Here is a 15763-nt window from a genome sequence, read left to right as displayed (position 1 = left end):
TTTGACTGGGTGATTCTTTTGTACAGCCGGCCTTTTTGCATGCTATAATATCTATTTATGGATGTATTTTCCAGAATAAAGTTCTAAGTATCTAGTGTCTTAAACTGCAAGGTAGTTCACTTAAACTATAATGAATGCTGATTTTCAGACAATCACAGCAACAGATTTACCACAGAAACTGTCAATTTGCAGCATCATCTAGGTACATGTTGACACTTTTAAAATGGATTTTGCTTTAGGAGAGGTCACCAAGAGGATTTTCAGTGCATTTGGAAATAAAATATTGTGAACCTATTTGACTTTTAATATCTAATAGAGAGAAATTCTATTCTTCTCTGTGTTTGTTGTTTTATCATAATTGTGATTTGCAATTCTAGTTTGTGACTTTTCAGAAATTAATCTTAGAAAAGCTTCTATTTTTATTTAAAGTGTCCCAAAAAAGAATTTTAACTAGTTTGCCACAACATTGCGCTTACTTATCTGGAATGCTTTGATTGCTTAAAAGCAAAATACACAAAACTGGTACAATTACTTGCTTTTTAATGTAGAAATAGTAGCTTGTGGTGCCTCATGGAGAAGAAAAAGCATGAATAAAATTTTAATGAAATTCTAGGAGTATTAGGAGAAGTGTAGCTCAGTCACAGCTGGGTTTTGAGAAGGCTTTTAAAGGCATAAAGGATGTAGAGATGGGGAAGGGTTTCAGGAAAGCATTCCAGAGATTAAGACCAAAATAGCTGAAGTTCCAGGTATAAAAGTTAAGGAGGTGGGGTGGTGGGAAGAAATGGAGGCCAGAATCATAGGAGCAGAGGGTACCGGAAAGATCATAAGGCTCAAGAAAACTGTACAGATGGACCAGAGAGGTTATGGGGGAATTTGTAGATCAGGTTGAGTCTAAAATTCAATCTATTATGATGTTTTTTCACAGCTTTTTTATAATGCTTGTCAGTTTCTTGACTTCACTGTCCTTTCTGTAGTCACAAGTTAGTCAATTGCAGCATCCACACCTACCTGTCTGTGACGGTGTCTGATAATGGTTCACCTCACACAGCCTAGCTGGATAAAATGTTGCATCTGGTATGGGAAATTGTAGGGAGCTAGTGTAGGTCAGCATGAGAAACTGAGGCATAATTTTGGACAGGGTGCAGGCAGTGAAGTTACAGAGGGTTGAAATTGGGAGACCAGCCAGGTGGATGTTGGAGGGATCAATTTTAGTTATGCTAAAGTACCAAGAATGGTTCAGCAGACTTAAAATGGTGATAGTGATTTATTCTTGATATTAGAATATGGGGTTTAAACCCTAATCTGAGTCAAGCAGTGGCAAGATTTCATACAAGACTTCAACTGTAATTAAAACTTTTATTGAACCAACAACTAAGGTGACCTGGAGTTGTATTTGGCATAACCAAATTGATAAGTCCATGAACTCTACCAATTAAAGATGAGGTTCAAGCTCAGTGACCTAGTGGGTGAAGGCAGCATCTGGTGTAGCAATAAGCTGTACAGATAGAGAAGGTCTGAGGTTTGATTCATGATCTCAGCTGGACATCAAATGGTTTGCCACAGTTGGCTGAGTTTTGAAAAGAAGAAATTAGTCAATATTCCTGTAGAAAGCACAAACGATTACGAGGCAAGAACAAGCCCATGGTCAGCTGTGATTTGCTTTATGGTAAAATAGCCTGCTAACACTCATTACTTAGGTGCAAGTATGAAGAATGTCCATGAGGGAGGGCTGCTGTTGTCCATGAAACCATGGTCCAGCAAGGGTTGGTTAGAACCTTTGGGAGAAAGCTGGCAGGAAAAATGAAGCTCTTCTCTTGAGAGAAGAATGAGTCAACCTGGGTAATTCTGTTACTTTTGGGTTTTGTAAATGCTGCTTGCTGAAATGGTGTGATGGTTTCCGTTAGAGAACCATGCCCATTATGAGATGAAATCTTCATCTTCACTTTCCGTTCTTAACCAATTAATGTAGTCAAGATTCAACAAATAGCTTTGATTGCAGTAAATTGCTTACCAGAATTTACATTGGATTCCCATGATATCAAAACATGAAAAATAATACATGCTGAACCAACATTATATAAGCTAAAATACCAATTCTAATTTATATATAATTTATTATAATAGCAAAAGTTAAATAAAACATATCATAAATAGCAATTTATGATGCCTGTGGATCTAGGGAAACCATTTTCAACAAATCTTTTCAAGCCTGTGTAAACCCCACTGATAACTCCGTCATATTTTGCAGAACTTCTATTGTATGGTATAAAGCATCGGACAGAGGAAAAGGCTTTTGTTAAAGACGTTTGAAAGAACAAACAAAACCTTGGAAACATCTTTGTCTCTAATTGAGCTTTTTAAATTATTGATCAGTACAAAGAACACAGATCAAGTATAAAACCATGGAGTGCAATGGTTTATTTGCCATTTGCACCATAACCCCATCATAACTGTAATCCACAATTTATAATTTCTGACCCATAATTACATTCAAAAATCATTCCTAAAACAGCCACAATCTCAATTTCAATTAAATATCCTCAAGATAAAGCCCCAGTCCAGTAAACTCCACTAACAGTTGTCTGCCAGCAGAAATGTTTTAATAACTTGTTTATAATGCTTGTCAGTTTCTTTACTTCACTATCCTTTCTCCAGTCACAAGTTAGTCAACTGCAGCATCCACACCTACCTGTCTGTAAATGTGCCTGGTTCACCGCACACAGCCTGGCCGAATAAAATGGTTGCTCCTGATATCCTGGCTGTGCCCCTTCGCAAGTGCTTCAATTCTGACTGCATTATATTTACAAGCATGTGAGCCTTTCGATCCACTTAAAAATGTAGCTGCTGTTCCAACTGGCTTTGTCAGGTCTTCCTTTTCTGGTCTGCATAATACAACAGTTTCTGAGAATATCACAGCTGTGTACAGAGAATTTGTAAGTCAAATATTTATGGAGTGTTTAAATAAAAACAGAAAATGTTGGAAATGCTCAGCAGGTCTGACAGCATTTGTGGGGTGAGAAACAGAGTTAATGTTTCAGGTTTGTGACCTTTAATCTGAACTGGGAAACATTAAAAATATAATAGGTTTTAAGCAAATGAAATAGTTTCCCCCTCCACTGATGCTGCCAGACTTGCCAAGCATTTCTAGGATTTTCTGTTTCAAATTGTCATGTAAATAATAATACTGTTTTGATGTAACAATAGTACAGATTCTCTTTTTTTTTAAGATTACAATACAGATACTGTGTAGCTCCCAAGAAATGTTAACAGGACAAAAACTAACTAAAATGAAAGTAGAAAATGCTGGACACACTCAGGTCAAGTAGCATCTGTGGAGAGAAACAATTCAGCTAATGCAGTCAAACACTAATATCTGTAGGGCCTAGACACACTGTTCAACGCAATTTAGACACACAATCTAACTAACACATGGATGAAAAATAATTCTGTAGCTGGCAGGTGGACAAACTGTTTCTGAGCAGTTATTTTAAATTTTAACAAAGTGAGTAGAATCATTTGAGACTAATTTGCCACAACTTTAAAGCATACTTACAAACCTAATAGGACAAAATGTTTGTCTTAGTAACAGTCTCAGGCATTTCAATGCTATGAAATCTTTTACATTGACCTGAGAGGGGGGGGAAGATGGACACTCTGTTTAACATCTCATCCCAAAAACCATAGGCACCACAAGTGAAAACATGCTGCAAACACTCATTGGGGTCCAGCAACATTTGTGAAGAGGTCAACCAAGTTGCCGACTGAAGTACAGAACCTTCATCAGAACCAGGTCAGTGGAGTTAAAGGATAAGTTATTCAATGTGAGAACAAGTTCAGCCATGTGGAGGGAGGTGATGGCGGATGGGGACCAGCTGAACTGCTGTTCAAGGAAGAACTAAGTTCAATGTGCATCAGAAGAGGCTGGCTGTCCCATGACGGATGGAGGTGTAGGTGGACCGTATGTCCATAATGAAAAGCAACAGATTAAGGCCACAAAAATGGAATTTATTTAAGTGGCAGAGGGCATCTGAGGCACCATGCCTATAGGTGAGGAGGGATTGGACAAGGGGGCAAAATAAAGTTGAGAAAAATAGGTCAATGCAGGCTGAAATAATGGGGCAGTTATGTTGATGCATCTTGGGGTTGAGGTATAACAGGCTGTGTGAGGTTAGGGAACTATGAGGTTGGAGGCTGTGGATAGAAAATCTCTGGAGGAGATAAAGTCAGTAACAGTCTGGGTAATAATAGCTTGGTGTTCATTCGGGGCTTGTGGTTCAGATGGCAGGATTAGCTAGAGAGTTAGTGTTGAATCTTGAAAACTTGATCCTTCTGTTATACAATGGTGTTCCCTTGTCAGTGGGTTTGATAATGATGCAGAGACTGGACCTGAGTGAACAGAGGGCTGAAAGTTAAGAGGGAGATTGCTAAGCGTTTGAGCGGAGTAAAACAAAACTAATGTGGCTAATAACATACTAGCAGTTCTTCATTAAAAAGAATTGGCAGGCCAGAGGGAAGCATCCAGGCAGATCAAGGAGGCTAAAGACAAGAGAAAGGAACAGATGTGCTGAAGAAACCTGTAGGGATTTCGACTCTTTATTAAACCCCAGAATAAGAAAATTCTTGTCGAGGAATAACTTTATTGTTGTCAATGGAATTGACATCCTATTTTTGATTGAAACTTGGCTCAAAGGCAAAAAGGACAATCACTAATTTAGAATGCAAATTAACAAGATTTACTAGACAATAAAGATTGATTTTTAATATTTCATCAGTCAAGGCATGGCACGAAACAGAAGTTCAATGCATGTCAGTATGTTTTTCCTATGGATCTCGGGACTTCTCTGATCTTCCCTTCTTGATTCTTTGAACTTGGTCTCTTGATTTTCAACGTCCTTCAAGATTTTAGCTTAGCCAACTTAAATCTAACGTACATACAAATCCCTTCGCAGCTTTAAGACTTCAACTCTAGATGATTATTTTCCAACCCACAGCTTCCAGTCCATCTTAACTGCTGAAGCTTCCAGTCTACCATAACTGTTGAAGCTACATACTTCACAGATGCCTGCTGATTGTTCTCTCTCTCTCTCCCTCCCTCTCTCTGTGTTAGAAACAGCTTTCTAACAAAGATTGTGGCTTTCCCAAAATGACTAAGACGCTTTATGATTGATTCTCCCAAGCTAGACTTGACTGACTGAATGATTCCTTAGCAGCTAAATGGTTATACATTTTCTATTCACTCTCTTAAGGCATTTACTTTGGCCCTGGCAATCTTGTCTGTACTGGATCCACTGATCTCTGATACTGGATTCTTATGGCAATCCTCAATCCTGTGACAGTTACTTTAGTCACTAACTAAGCCTAATATTTGGTTCTTACAGCAACTCCTCAGCCTGTGACAAATACCCATTGACTGGCAATGTCCTATGCAAATGCTAACTTCCTAAGAAGTGCCCTACTCTTGGCAAGTACTCTCCCGGCAAGTGCCCTGCTCCTAACCTTCTCTTCCACTTCTCACACATGTCCTGAAATGGCTCACCAATAAATTGCAGACTATTATCCATAATGATCTCTCCTGGCACACCAAACGGAAACAGTACTTAGAGTATGCGCGATAGTTGTGCTTGATGCATTGTGCAATTGTCGAATAATGGGGTGCTTGGTGAAGTAGTCAACAATGTTGATGAAGTCAGTACCATGGACATGAAAAAGGTCGGATATGATTTTGGACCAAGAATGACTAGGGACTTCATGTGGGGATTTGTGCTAACTTGGCATATGATTTTGACATGCCTCGCACTTATTGATGATGACATCAATGTCATTTTTCATAGTTGGCCTATAGACTGTCACTCTTGCAAGTCTTGGTGTCCGATCTATGCTCATGTGTGAGTGATGAAGTTGTTGAAGAATATCAGGTCACAAAAATTCTGGTATAATGATCTGCCTGCCTTTAAAAATGACTCCCCGAGAGATGCCTAGCTCATCCCGGTGAGGCCAAAACGGTCTCAAGTGTTCGTGGACATGCTGAATTGAATCAGGCCATCCTTCGATGATGGTGTAGAATCTTCTTCTGTTTCTTCTTGTAGCTGCTGGCATTTGCATTGCACAAAATGTACCAGATCAATTTGGAGAACATCTTCAAGTTTCAGGTCAATGAAGTTAACTTGTAGATCTAAGGATATAACTTCTGCTTTCGCTGGACTAGGCAATCGGCTAAGCGTATCCGATGTGATCATAAAATTACTTGGCTTGTACCTAATCTCACAGTCATAACCTTGAATCTTTATCAAGAGACCTTGCAATGTTGGTGGTGCACTGGTCAAAGGTTTTGCACTAAATAATCTCTGGTGGCTTGTGGTCCGTCTCTACCACAACTCTTTTGCTAAATAGATAGATATGAAAGCACACGATTCCAAACCCTAAAGCTAATGTATGCTGCTTGATATTGGAGTAATTGAATTGTGTTACGGACAGAGATTTTGAAGAAAATGCAATTGATTTGCTTTTTTGTAGTATGCATGCTTCCAAGCCTTTTTTGTGAGACATCTATCTCCAAGGTAATTGTCTTCCTAGGATCATAAAGTTGCAATGTCGATGCTTCTGATAATGGCTGTTTCAGTGCTTCGAACAGGTTTTGGCGATCTTTGTGCCACAGGAAAGGCACATCCTTTCTGAACAATTCCCTTAATGATGAAGAGTTTTGAGCGAAATTGGGAATATATGGAGACAAGAAATTAAAGACACCGAGTAACCTTTGAAGATCATCCTTATCCTGAGGAGTCAGCATGACTTTAATATCCTCAATTTTACTTTGATCGGGACATATTCCAGCATTGGAATTAATAGAACTGAATTGATCTGCTGCATGTTGATGTTGCATTTCAGACTGTTGAACACCAATCCTACATTATGTGTCACTTGCATCAATAAGTGCAGATTGTAGTCAGATCCTTGCTTTGTTCTTCCCACAACTGCTATATCATAGGTAATACAGATGCATCCTGGCACAGTGCATGTAATGCAGTCCATGTCAGCTTGAAAAAGAACCTGGTTAAAGGAGGGCCCAAAAGGAAGTCATTGAAAACAGTACTGCCCGAAAGGGGTACTTCTCCGCAAGATGTACCGACCAGTAACCATGCTCGGCATCAAGCTTTGAGAAGAATTTTGCACCTGCAAATCTCGGATTTAACTCCTCTAATGTGAATATTTTATAAGGACATTGTTTCAAAGCTGTATTTAATCATCGTAGATCGAGGCATACTCTCAATGATCTATCCTTCTTATTGACACATGTGATCGAGCTGCACTAATCTGTATCCTCTCGTACCCTTCTAATTATTCAGTCTTTCACTATTTTGTCTAGTTCAACCTTCAATTTGTCTTGTAAGTAGATGCTGCATATATGTGGTGAATCAATTGATGGACTGGCATTCTCCTGCAAGTGTAATGTTGCAGCTCCCTTGAAACTGTCAATTTTCACAGAATCACAGAATTGTTATGGTGCAGAAGGAGGTCATTCAGCCCATCGTGTCTGCATCGGCTCTCCAAATGAGCATTATGACTCAGTGCCATTCTCCTGCCTTTTCCCAGCAACCCTGCACATTGTTTCTATTTAAATAATCATCTAATACCCTCTTGAATGCTGCAATTCAACCTGCCTCCACCACACTTCCAGGCAGTGCATTCCAGATCCGAACCACTCACTGTGTGAAAAAGATTTTGCTCACGTCACATTTGCTTCTTTTGCAAATCATTTTAAAACAGTGCCCTCTAGTTCTCGATCCTTTTACAAGTGGGAACAGTTTTTCCCTATCTAATCTCTCCAGCCGCCTAATGATTTTGAACACCTCTATCAAATCTCCTCTTAGCCTTCTCCTCTCCAAGGAGAACAGTCCCAACTTGTCCAATCTATCTTCATAACTGAAGTTTCTCATCCCTGGAACCATTTTTGTAAACCGCTTCTGCACTCTCTCCAATGTGTTCATATCCTTCTTAAAGTGTGGCACCCAAAACTATACACAATACTCCAGTTGAGGTCTAACTAGTGTCCTATACATGTTCAGCATTACTTCCTTGCTCTTGTACACTATGCCCTATTAATAAAGCTTAGGATTCTCTCCACCTGTCCTGCCACCTTTAATGACTTATGCACATATACACACTGGTCCCTCTGCTCCTGCACACCCTTTAGAGTTGTATCCCTTATTTTATATTGTTTTTCTATGTTCTTCCCACCAAAATGAATCACCTCACACTTCTCTGCATTGAATTTCATTTGCCCCCTATCTGCCCAATTTACCAACTTCTCTATGTCCTTTTGAAGTTCTACACTGTCCTCCTCACAGTATACAATGCTTCCATGCTTTGTATCATCCACAAACTTTGAAATTGTCCCCTGCACACTAAGATCTAGATGATTAGTACATATCAGGAAAAGCAAGGGTCCCAATACTGACCCCTGGGGAGCTCCACTATAAACCTTCCTCCAGCCTGAAAAATATCCATTAACCATTGCTTGCTGTTTCCTATTACTGAGTTAATTTTATATCCACATTGCTACTGTCCCTTTTATTCCATGAACTATGACTTTTCTCACAAGTCTGTAGCACAGCATTTATTGAATGCCTTTTGGAAGTCCATGTACACCACATCAACAGCATTACCCTCATCAACCTTCTCTGTTACCTCTTCAAAAAACACCAGTAAGTTAAACACAATTTTCCCTTAAGAGATCCATGCTGGCTCTTCCTAATCAACCCACATTTTTCCATGTAACTACTACTTCTATTCCGAATAATTATTTCTAGAAGTTTCCCCACCACCGAAGTTAAACTGACAGGTCTGTAATTGCTGGGCTTGTTCTTACAACCTTTTTTGAACAAGGGTGTAATGTTTGCAATTCTCCAGTCGTCTGGCACCACTCCTGAGGCTAGAGAAGACTGAAAGATTATGGCCAGTGCCCCTGCAATTTCCACTCTCACTTCCTTCAAAATCCTTGGATGCATCTCATCCGGTCCCAGTGCCTTGTCAACATTAAGTACCGACAGTTTATCCAACACCTCCTCCTTATCAATTTTGAATTCTTCAAGTGACAGTGTTTTCTCCTCTGTCACCATGGCCTGGGTAACATCTGCTTCCTTGGTAAAGACAGATGCTATGTATTTATTTAACACTTCAGCCATGTCCCCTAACTCCATGTGTAAATTGCCCTTTTGGGGGAGGTGGTGGAGTAGTGGTAATGTTGTTGGACTAGTAATCCAAAGACCCAGGCTAATGCTTTGGGGACATGGGTTCAAATCCCACCACATCAGCTGATAGAATTTGAATTCAGTTAATAAATCTGGGATATAAAGTTAGTCTCAGTAATGGTGACCATGAAACTATCATCAATTGTCGTAAAAACCCATCTGGTTCACTAATGTCCTTTAGGGAAGGAAATCAGCCATCCTTACCTGGTCTAGCCTACACGTGGCTCCAGACCCACAGCAATGTGGTTGATTCTTAACTGCCCTCTAAAATGACTTAGCAAGGTCAATTCAAGAGCAATTAGGGATGGGCAACAAATGCTGGCCTTGTTAGCAATGCCCACATCCCATGAAAGAATAAAGAAAAAAAAATCAGCCCTACTCCTCCTTTTACCACCCTTTTACTATTTATGTGCCTATAGAAGACTTTGGATTCCCCTTTATGCTGGCTGCCAGTCTTTTCTCACAATCCTTCTTTGCTTCTCTTATTTGCTTCTTCTCACCTCTCCTCTGAACCTTCTGTATTCAGTTTGGTTCTCAATTGTATTTTCTACCTAACACTTGTCATATGCACACTTTTTCTTCTTTATCTTAATTTCTACCTCCTTTTTCATACAGGGAGCTCTGGATTTGTTTGCCCTACCTTTCCTTTATGAGGGAATATACCTTGCCTTGCCCAAACCATTTCTTCTTTAAAGTTAGCCACTGTTCAGCTACAGTTTTTCCTGCCAATCTTTGGTTCTAGTCTATCCAGCCCAGCTCCATTCTTGCCCCATTGAAGTCGGCTCTCCCGACTCTGGATATTTCAATGCTAGGTCATGAACTGAGGTGATAGGAGTAGTTTCTGAGGTTGATGTGCCTTGTGATGTCTGATTGATTCCATGGATTGTTACTACTGTGAGGTCATAACATGCCGGTAGAACTGCAGTCGCTGGGCCTTCAGCTTCCACGATGTGGAGCATCTGAGACACCCAGTTGGATTGATTGTACTTGCACACCAGGACTATGGATCCTGTAAATGAAATTAGTGAACTGTTGTACGCTGAAAGTTTCACAGTAGTAGGTTTTGCCATAGCCTTCCATGTTTGTGGACATATGTCTTTAGAATTCGCAGGGGTAGTATGTTGGCACTTGTGCCTGTGTCAATCTTGGTCAATAACGAATAGATACCAACTTTCTTAGGGCAGATAATTGGAATCCTGGCAAACATTTCAGACGGTGTGATGGCATCTCTGGTTACCACGAGATTGACAGTGTGAAACATGTGTTCACCAGTCTTCATTTCGCCATGCCCATCATCATCATTTACTGATTTTACAATTACCACATGTATATGTTTCTGATTGGATGCCTGGATGGTCTTACTTATTCCTTAAAGGTATTTGTTTTGTAGTCTGTTTGGATCAATGAATGGCTGTTTGTAGCTGAATCAGCCTTTGCTCTATTGCACTGCCACTGCCGATGGCCCTTTATGCCACATGCCTTGCAGAACTGATGGAAAGCTGGGTATTTCCATGGTGCATGCAGAAGTCCACATCTTCCACATGTCTTGCTAGGTGTGGGTGTTCTTGTGAGTGCGTCAGCAATTGGGGTTGTACTTAGGACCTGTAAACTTTGTTGACCTGCGAGGGTCGTTTCGTATTTACAACATCCTTGAATAATTCTTTGATGCTATATGTTTTGGGTTTGTTTAGCAGATCTTTCCGGAATGTTTCCATGGGAGTGGATGCGATAATCAACTCAACTCAACAATTCTGTCTGCTAGCTCTGTGTTTAAAAAATCACAATATGTACCCTTTTCTCTATGTCTGCTGACAAAGTGATCTATGGATTCTGTAGACTATTGTCGCAATGACCAAGAATTCTAATCGATGAATACGGAAGTTTAACCTGATTCTGAACCGGTCTTCCAATGTAGTCCATATCATTTGGGGATCCTTTTACTCTTCTTCTGTTAATTCTGAAGTGTTCAGCCTGTCTTCATTATTATGAGCAATGTCTTCATTCCCAATTGCTAGGCAAAGTTTTATGGTTTGCTTGTCTGGTTCTGACACACCTGAACAAGAAACCAAAACTCTGTACGTTATATAAACATTTTGAATTCTGATGGTTAGTTAGCTGCATCCTAATTCAAACTGGGGAATTTTGTGGACATTCTGACAATACCCCCTGGACCTTCCTTCTTCTGTCGTACCCGGGATGAGTGTCACTCTAGCCACTTTTATAAAGCTCCACCCACAAAGACAAGTTGTGGTGAGAACGCACCATGGAGCAATGGTGTCTTTGCTTTTTATTCAACTTACTGTTCGGCAATTCCTAAAGCTATCTGTTATAATCATAACCTTCTCTGGCCCGATTTTTATTACTTTGTTTTGTTTGACTCTCACTTGCTCACTATCGATCTGGCCCGCACCTTGGTCACTTGCTTTTCCCAACAGAGTTAATCCGATGCTGGTCCTCTCGATGCACTGTCCCACTCACTGAACTGACAGGCTTTTTCCAAAATCACATCACCAGGGAGCCATCTGCTTACCATCACTTTACTTGAGCACTAGCTTGGCACTGTGTCTCCAAATCTTTTCTTCATAGTCATCATGCTGTGACTTTGTTGCGGTCTGACCAAAGTGCCAAGGGTCATCTCATGCCACGTAGCACGATCTAAGGCTGCTCATCATATTGTATCTGTACTTAACCTTGCTGCCAAGTCTTACCACTGCTGATCACCATGTTGTGTTATTTTAATGATATAATGCTTTGGGCTTATTTACTGTACAAGACAAAAGGTACCAATCGCTCACAAGGGATTGGATAAACACTTTGTGGGTTCATTTATTAAGACTAGGCATGAAAACAGCTATATAGGTGTGAAGCTTGAAGACATTAGAGCTGTGTGCTGTGCTCTACTTAAAGTAAAAGTGAAACTAAGACTGGGTCATATTACAACAGTGGTGTGTGGTGGAGAGATGGATTTCATGAAACTGCAACATAGTTATTGCAGGAATATGACTACACAGAGTATTGGTTATCATGAGTTCATCTAAAACAGGAAGGGTGCAACATGATCCAGTAGAATGAGTTGGAGCTGTAAGTAGGTGTTGAGATGTGACTGTGAAAGTGAGTCAGCAGAAAAATCATCAAAAAGGTAAGGGGATAGTAATGAAAGTTAAATGATGCCATTAGAAGAGAGGAATAGAATTTGTTCAAGTTAGACATTATTCAAAGAGAAATTCTAATGAATTAGACATAAACAGAAAACTGCAGACACTGGAAATCTGAAACATAAACAAAAATATGTTGAAACCACTACTCTCTTGTGTTAGTGAGTTCATCATTCTAACCACTCTCTGGGTAAATAATTTTCTCCTGTGTTCCCCACTGGACTTATTAGTGAATATCTTTATATTCAAATACAGATTACTTCTTCCTTCTGTGATAATCAACGTTTCTCTAATCACTAAGATAAAAACAAAAAGCTAAAAGCTACTGCGGATGCTGGAAATCCAAAACAAAAACAGAATTACCTGGAAAAACTCAGCAGGTCTGGCAGCATCGGCGGAGAAGAAATCAGTTAACGTTTCGAGCCTTCATGGCCCTTCGGCAGAACTGAAGCATAGTTAGAAGAAGGGAGAAATATAAACTGGTTTAAGGTGGGTGGGGGGGGGAAGAGACATTGAGGGTGTGGTGATTGTGGAGATGAGCAGGTAATCAAAAGATGTCACAGACAAAAGGGTCAAAGAGGTGTTGAAGGTGGTGATATTTGTCTAAGAAAAGTGCTAATTAAGAATGGAAGACAGGATATTCAAAGTACAGCTCTAGTGGGGGTGGGGTGGAAAGACTAACAAGGTTTTAGTTTTAGATTTAAAAATAATGGAAATAGGTGGGGAAAGAAGAATCTATATAAATTATTGAAAAAAAAGTGGGGGGGTGGGGGGGGTGGGGCGGGGGGGGGAAACGGGGTGGGGATGGGGGGTGGGGGGGGTGGGGCGGGGGGTGGGGGAAACGGGGTGGGGATGGGGGGAGGGGGAGTTTAAGATCTAAAGTTGTTGAATTCAATATTCAGCCCGGAAGGCTGTAAAGTGCCTAGTCGGATGATGAGGTGCTGTTCCTCCAGTTTGCGTTGGGCTTCACTGGAACAATGCAGCAAGCCAATGACAGACATGTGGGCAAGAGAACAGGGTGGAGTGTTAAAATGGCAAGCGACAGGGAGGTTTGGGTCTTTCTTGCGGACAGACCGCAGGTGTTCCGCAAAACGGTCGCCCAGTTTGGGTTTGGTCTCTCCATTGTAGAGGAGACCGCATTGGGAGCAACGAATGCAGTAGACTAAGTTAGGGGAAATGCAAGTGAAATGCTGCTTCACTTGAAAGGAGTGTTTGGGCCCTTGGACGGTGAGGAGAGAGGAAGTGAAGGGGCAGGTGTTGCATCTTCTGCGTGGGCATGGGGAGGTGCCATAAGTGGGGGTTGAGGAGTAGGGGGTGATGGAGGAGTGGACCAGGGTGTCCCGGAGGGAACGATCCCTACGGAATGCCATCAGGGGGCTGAAGGGAAGATGTGTTTGGTGGTGGCATCATGCTGGAGTTGGCAGAAATGGCGGAGGATGATCCTTTGAATGCGGAGGCTGGTGGGGTGATAAGTGAGGATAAGGGGGACCCTATCATGTTTCTGGGAAGGAGGAGAAGGCGTGAGGGAGGATGCGCGGGATATGGGCCGGACACGGTTGAGGGCCCTGTCAATGACCGTGGATGGAAAACCTCGGTTAAGGAAGAAGGAGGACATGTCAGAGGAGCTGTTTTTGAAGGTAGCGTCATCAGAACAGATGCGACGGAGGCGAAGGAACTGAGAGAATGGGATGGAGTCTTTACAAGAAGCGGGGTGTGAGGAGCTGTAGTCGAGGTAGCTGTGGGAGTCGGTAGGCTTGTAATGGATATTGGTGGACAGTCTATCATCAGAAATTGAGACAGAGAGGTCAAGGAAGGGAAGAGAAGTGTCAGAGATGGACCATGTGAAGATGATGGAGGGGTGGAGATTGGAAGCAAAATTAATAAATTTTTCCAGGTCCCGACGAGAGCATGAAGCAGCACCGAAGTAATCATCGATGTACCGGAGAAAGAGTTGTGGGAGGGGGCCGGAGTAGGACTGGAACAAGGAATGTTCCACATACCCCATAAAGAGACAGGCATAGCTGGGGCCCATGCGGGTACCCATAGCCTCACCTTTTATTTGGAGGAAGTGAGAGGAGTTAAAGGAGAAATTGTTAAGTGTGAGAACAAGTTCAGCCAGACGGAGGAGAGTAGTGGTGGATGGGGATTGTTGGGGCCTCTGTTCAAGGAAGAAGCTAAGGGTCCTCAGACCATCCTGGTGGGGGATGGAGTTGTAGAGGGATTGGACATCCATGGTGAAGAGGAAGCGGTTGGGGCCAGGGAACTGGAAATTGTTGATGTGACGTAAGGTGTCAGAGGAATCACGGATGTAGGTGGGAAGGGACTGGACAAGGGGAGAGAGAAGGGAGTCAAGATAACGAGGAAGGCTGACACGATTGGTCTGCCAGGACAGTTCTGTTTGTGGATTTTGGGTAGGAGGTAGAAGTGGGCCGTCCGAGGTTGGGCGACTATCAAGTTGGAAGCTGTGGGAGGAAGATCTCCAGAGGAGATGAGGTCAATGACAGTCCTGGAAACAATGGCTTGATGTTCTGTGGTGGGGTCATGGTCCAGGGAGAGGTAGGAGGAAATGTCTGCGAGTTGACGCTCAGCCTCCGCGAGGTAGAGGTCAATGCGCCAGTCAACAACAGTACCACCCTTGTCAGCGGGTTTGATGACAATGTTGGGGTTGGACCTGAGAGAACGGAGTGCAGTGAGTTCAGAGAGAGACAGATTAGAATGGGTGAGAGGAGCAGAGAAATTGAGACAGCTAATGTCACGCCAACAGTTCTCAATGAAAAGATCAAGAGAAGGTAAGAATCCAGAGGGAGGGGTCCAAGTGGAGGGAGAATATTGGAGGTGGGTAAAAGGATCCGTTGAACGGGGAGAGGACTCCTGCCCAAAAAAATGAGCACGGAGACGAAGACGGCGGAAGAAGAGTTCAGCATCATGCCGAGCCCGAAATTCATTGAGATGAGGGCGTAAGGGTATGAAACTAAGTCCTTTGCTGAGCACTGAACGTTCAGCATCGGAGAGGGGAAGGTCAGGGGGTATAGTGAATACGAGGCTGGGGCTGGGATTGGAAGATGGGGTGAGGACGGAGGGACAAGCAGGGGTGGAGGATCCCAGATGGGTGTTGGAGTCGAGTTGTTGGAGCTTGCGTTCCTTAGCACTTGAGAGAAAGAGAAATAGTTTCTTGTTGAGGCGACGGATGAGGCGAAGAATAAAATGAAACTGGGGGCACGCGCAGCTTTGAAAAAGGGTGCGGCGGTGCTGCTGGAGGGAGAGGTCGAGTGTGTTCATATGGCGATAATCACTGTTGTTCTTCCAAAACAAGTTAACATTTCCTGTGTGGACTTTTCATCACAGGGGAGTGAGTGTCTC

This window comes from Cetorhinus maximus, chromosome 16 (genome assembly GCF_964194155.1).
Source record: "Cetorhinus maximus chromosome 16, sCetMax3.hap1.1, whole genome shotgun sequence".
Classification (NCBI taxonomy): domain Eukaryota; kingdom Metazoa; phylum Chordata; class Chondrichthyes; order Lamniformes; family Cetorhinidae; genus Cetorhinus; species Cetorhinus maximus.
Note: the sequence above shows the minus strand (reverse complement) of the source record.